Below are 4,852 nucleotides of genomic sequence, written 5' to 3'. Positions count from 1 at the left end.
TTTTTTTTTTTTTTCCCCAACACTTTTGACCCTTCCTTTATATACGAGTAGTCCTACAGCTAGTCCCCTCAGTAAGTAGCAGCCCAGCAACTTTCTGTAACAGCTGCCTGGCTCATTAAAGAGCTGAGTCCCCTATCTTGGAGAGGAGCCATGCAAACTGAGGACTCGGGTGCCCTGGGAAAGGAAAGAGTCTGGCGCCGTGGGGAGTCTGTGCTTGCGGCTGGGTCGGAGCTATGGGAGAGATTAAGTTGCAGGAACAGGGGACCTGCCGGTAAAGGGAGGCAGTTTCTATTGAACAGCTGTAGTTTCACAAGGAAAGGGAATGCGGGGAGGCATTCAACCTCCTAGTGCTTGTAAGAAGTTGATTTCCAGGCAGGAATCATCTCACTGCCATCTGAAAGGAGGTTACCGTTTAAAGAAACAGAGGAGCCCTGCGCTGCCGTCTGGTGACCACTCGCAGCAACAGCAGTGCTGCTATTTATTTCTATGGGAGTGAACTGAATTCCTGGTGGAGCTGAGGGTTCAAGTCTACAATTTGTGACTGGACATGTATTGACAGGGCCGTTGTACATGGGATCACGTGTTGCATGGACTATTCACTAATGTTGGGCTTACAGAGAATATTTTGGGTATGGGTTTGAATGGGTGTTGTTTCACCTATGTAATGCAGATATGTAGATGTGTGTATTAGATTTGATATTAATCTTTTCTCTTCTGTAAATGCTTATAGCTAACATAACCAACCCTATCTGTTCCTTAGGCTGGAGTGGGAAGGTGAGCGTGAGGAACACACCTTTTTGGTGGGACACCAGAGAGCCCAACACTACTGACACCCTGAGGATTTTGAATCTGGTGTAGCGCCTGGTGCTGGGGTGGGGGGCTTATGTTTATAAGTGTCAGCTTTCCCAGGAAATTTATGGTATTTCTCAAGGTATGTCCTGAACGTAAAATAACATTTTGCCTCAGACGGCCGAAGCTGACTTGAGGAGGATCGCTGATTACTCGGCCATCAGGCGGGCTGGTGGATGGAGAGGCGGGACACAGCGTATTGGTTGCAAAATAACTTTTACTTTAACTTTTCTTACACTGCCGATGGTCGCGATGCAGGTGGTAAGGTTGCTTACGTAGTTACAGGCAACAAGTTGCTTGCGTGGTTACAGGTAACTGGTGACCAAAACTAGCCGGCGAGTTTGTAGACAGAAACGGGCATGCAGGATGAAGGATACGTCGGGAACAGGCGGTGACGGGGAGATGTTGGAGGATGGCCAGTCCGCCAGCTTTTCTCTGCCACATGGCAAAGTTCTCACTCTACCACGTGCTCAGAGCTCTCCGACTTGGGCGGAAGCTGCATGGATTTTTATACATTTAGAGTAGCCAATAACAGACTGCCAGGTGGGAATAGCTAATGAGGCAGAACGTACCAAATTTGCAGTTATTCAGGGCAGTTCTATTGTGACAGGGGCACTCAACTCATTTGGTTATGACACTTTTATTTTGGTCAGTTCCCCAGAAGGTGTTTAGGTCCTGATAGGAAGCAGGTAAGCAGCAGAATTGGAGATGGGACCTAGAGTTAGCCCTGGAGCATGGAAAACAACCTCCATTTGTACAGGTCATGGCACTGGTCCTTCTAGGAGGATGACTAGGAGTGTCTTTATCCTGTGGTTGCACCTGGTAACAAGGGGGCTTACCCCCTGCAAATAACTTTTGGCACAAGGTCAGCGTGTCTACCCTCTCTTGTATCCGTGTAGCGACATCCTGGCAGATATTCCCAGTCTCGGCCAGCCTTGAGCGTGATCGGCTGTGTGAGCAATTAGTTGTTTTATCTGCCACTAGTCTGCTAAGAGGGACCCTGAGAAATCATGCTGTGTGGAGCAGGAGGAGGTGTGGAAAAGCACCGAGAAATGGTTGACAAGGGAAACCATTTATATGTCAGTTTGGGATGTCGTTGCAATTCTGATCCTTTTTACTCTGGCTTGGAGTAGATGTACACAGGGACCCAGGTGGTTAGTGTACTGTGTGTTATTACTGTGCAGCACAGGACCTCAATTTCTAAGCTCCACAGACACACAGTCTCTGGCTTTTATAGCACCAGAGAGCTGCCTTTGAAGGTGAAGGACAGATCCAAGGCTTGGTGTAAACTGGAACAAATCCTAGGAAATCAAATGGGAATTGTACCTCTTTATACCAGGGCTGAACTTGCTCCACAAGTGATTGCAGTTTGCTCTGCAAGTGTCCATTGAGCAACTTGTCTTGCGTGTTCCTGCTATCCGGCTGCCATGTAAGGTGAAAAAATGTTCATTTAAAATCCAGCTGTGGGGAGTCTTGGAATCCCTCCAGTCAGCTTTCAGAGAAAAAGGAAGAACTAACCACTTACTAGCTCTGAGCAGCAGAGGAATTTGTTCTACCATTGCAAAAGTTATCATTAGCTTTAGTGTCTCTAATATACATAGCTTGTTCCTACCTCCCTAGATGAACTGCACCAAGCAATAAGAACCCATGATAAATCATCCCTGTGGTCTCCATTTTCCCTTTCCTGCCCTTGAAATGAAGAGGTGTTGGTTACAGAATGAAATTACAGACAATGTCCCCGGCTAGAACGAGCTTGGGTTTTCTGGTAGTTCTGGAAAAAGCTGATGCCCCTATACCTTGAAGCATGTAGGGTTTGGGTTTTTTTCCTCCCAAAGATCAGGTTTCTTTCATCTTGATCTTCTCATCTCCTGCAGACAGGAAAATGACCTGAAAAGGTATCTAGGAAGAGAATTCTAGCAAACTTTTTTTTACTAGAAATAGTTATTTTTAGGCTTAACCTTTACAACTTTGATTTTTTTTCCCCCGCAAGGGTGGCTGTGTTCATTGTGGAAGTTTTTAGCAGAGGTGTGGTACAAAGCAATTTTAAGTAAAAGAATAAACAGGATTGAGGATGGGCCTTATTGCCTTCAGGGGGAATGTTCAAGGCTGAGGAGGATCCGTATCAAGTGAAGATCGGCACCGCTCCATTGCAGCTAGTGCAGTTATACAGACTCTTTCATCTGCTGCAAGGGTTACCTGGTGGTTGCTGTAGCGCATTTCTAACATGAGATAATTCACAGATGTGAATTCCTCCAGCCAGTCAAACCACAGATGACAGTGGGACTCGGAGAGCCCCCGTGACTTGCAGAATTTCTTGCAAGTGCTGTAAATGCAAAATCCATGTTTTACGCAGAACTTGCTGTCCATAACACCCTCATAAGGGATCCAAAAGGTGTTGTGCACACTTTATAATTCTTAAAATTTATACTGTGATCATGCCTGGAGGTCAACGTAACTGAAACCCCGTTGCACTATGTGCATGATATTTATGCATTTCTCTCTCTCTCTTTTTTTTTTTTTCCCTGCCCCCTTTTCTCTCTCCCTCTCATGCAGGTTCCTCACCACATGAAGACTTTGCCCTATTACAACTACAGCCAATGAGTGATCAGATACTGCCAGGCTCATAAGCCGCTCCTTGTAAATAAGGGATATGGCACCATCTCCCGGGAGCAGGCTGAGACCAGCAAATTCGAACTCAGTTGAGACCACAACTTCATAGCTACAATCGTGCGCTCGGCTGCTCCAGCCATCTACAGTGAGAGAAGAGCAAACCAATGATGGAGACAGCTTCTTGACTCAATTTCCCCCCCAGCTGCCCTGTGCATGCGGTTTGTGGTGGTGGGTGGCGGTAGTTCTCCCTGCAAGCTGTGAGCATGTGAGTTGCTGAATCCTGTTCCTAATAAAGTTATAGCTCTGTTTCCCACCCCACTGGGCTCTGCTGAATGGTGACTCGAGGACAGGACCCCAGAGGCACAGAGGTCTGAGTGCGTTGCCCCATCCCCGAACCCAATGGTACAGATTAAACACTATGTGGTGTCAGAAGTGACCTGTCTCTCGGTGGAGTCACCAGCAGCCTGATTAAGGGGGTTACAGTTTTCATTCAAAGAGGAAAAAAAATGGAGCATTTCCAAACTCCAGCAGCATTATCCTTTATTGGAAATCTTGGGGTGAACTGGAGGAGATGGGAACAGAAGCTGCTATTATCCCTTGCAGTCACAAAGGCTGAGGAAGAGGCAGAGGATTATAAAATTGTAGTTGTGCTTCACTGCACTGAGGGTAAAGCCCTAGAAATCTACACCAACGTGCCAGGGGTGTTTGCAGACCCTACTGACAGCACCCTTGCAGAGGTGCGTGCAGCATTCGAGCACTACTGCGAACCCAGAAAAAACCCTGTCTTTGAAAGGTCTCGGTTCTGGCAACTTGGATGCAATGCGGCCGCAGGCAGAGATGATTTTGTTACAGAGCTCAGAAGCGGAGCGCAGCATTGTGAATGTGGACTTGCCGAGGATGTGATGTTGAGGGACGACATTTGTCTTCAGCATAACTGCCTGCGGCTCCTTGGAAGGAGATCCACGGGCAAAAATCAGGGGGTAGCATTGGGGAGGGAGGGGGTCGGCCATGGTTTCTTTGTTAAGTGCTTATTATTCTTAAGGACTTTTTTTGATTTTTTTTGTTTCTATCTTTTTCAACACACAAAAACACTTGCTGCTTTTTTAATTTTTATTTTCCTTTTTTTGGCTTTTGTTTTTCAATCAAACGCTAGTACTTCAATCTCATGTTAGAAATGTAAATGTCATTTCTAATCTCACTCGTGTGAAAAACTGTCACTTCTAACATGCCTAATTTCGTGATGTCATTTCTAATCTCATGTTAGACGTGTTGCGTGGGAGACTTGTGTTCTCTTTTCTTGCTGCAGGACTTTGGGAGAACCATGTTATTTCAGTGTCCCCTCTTGTCTTTTGTCTGTTCTTCTTATTTAATCTGCACGCTCTTCAGGGCTGGG

General features: G+C 46.3%; 1 pseudogene; it reads left to right on the top strand.

Moving 5' to 3' along the window:
- Positions 1–4,455, top strand: part of LOC102383425 — a 32,595-nt pseudogene extending 28,140 nt beyond the window's left edge.
- Positions 4,456–4,852: the final 397 nt, after the last annotated feature.

This window comes from Alligator sinensis, unplaced genomic scaffold, assembly GCF_000455745.1.
Source record: "Alligator sinensis unplaced genomic scaffold, ASM45574v1 scaffold1750_1, whole genome shotgun sequence".
In the NCBI taxonomy this organism is placed as follows: Eukaryota; Metazoa; Chordata; order Crocodylia; family Alligatoridae; genus Alligator; species Alligator sinensis.
The sequence above is the reverse complement of the archived record's forward strand: the minus strand, read 5'-3'. Positions and strand labels throughout refer to the sequence as shown.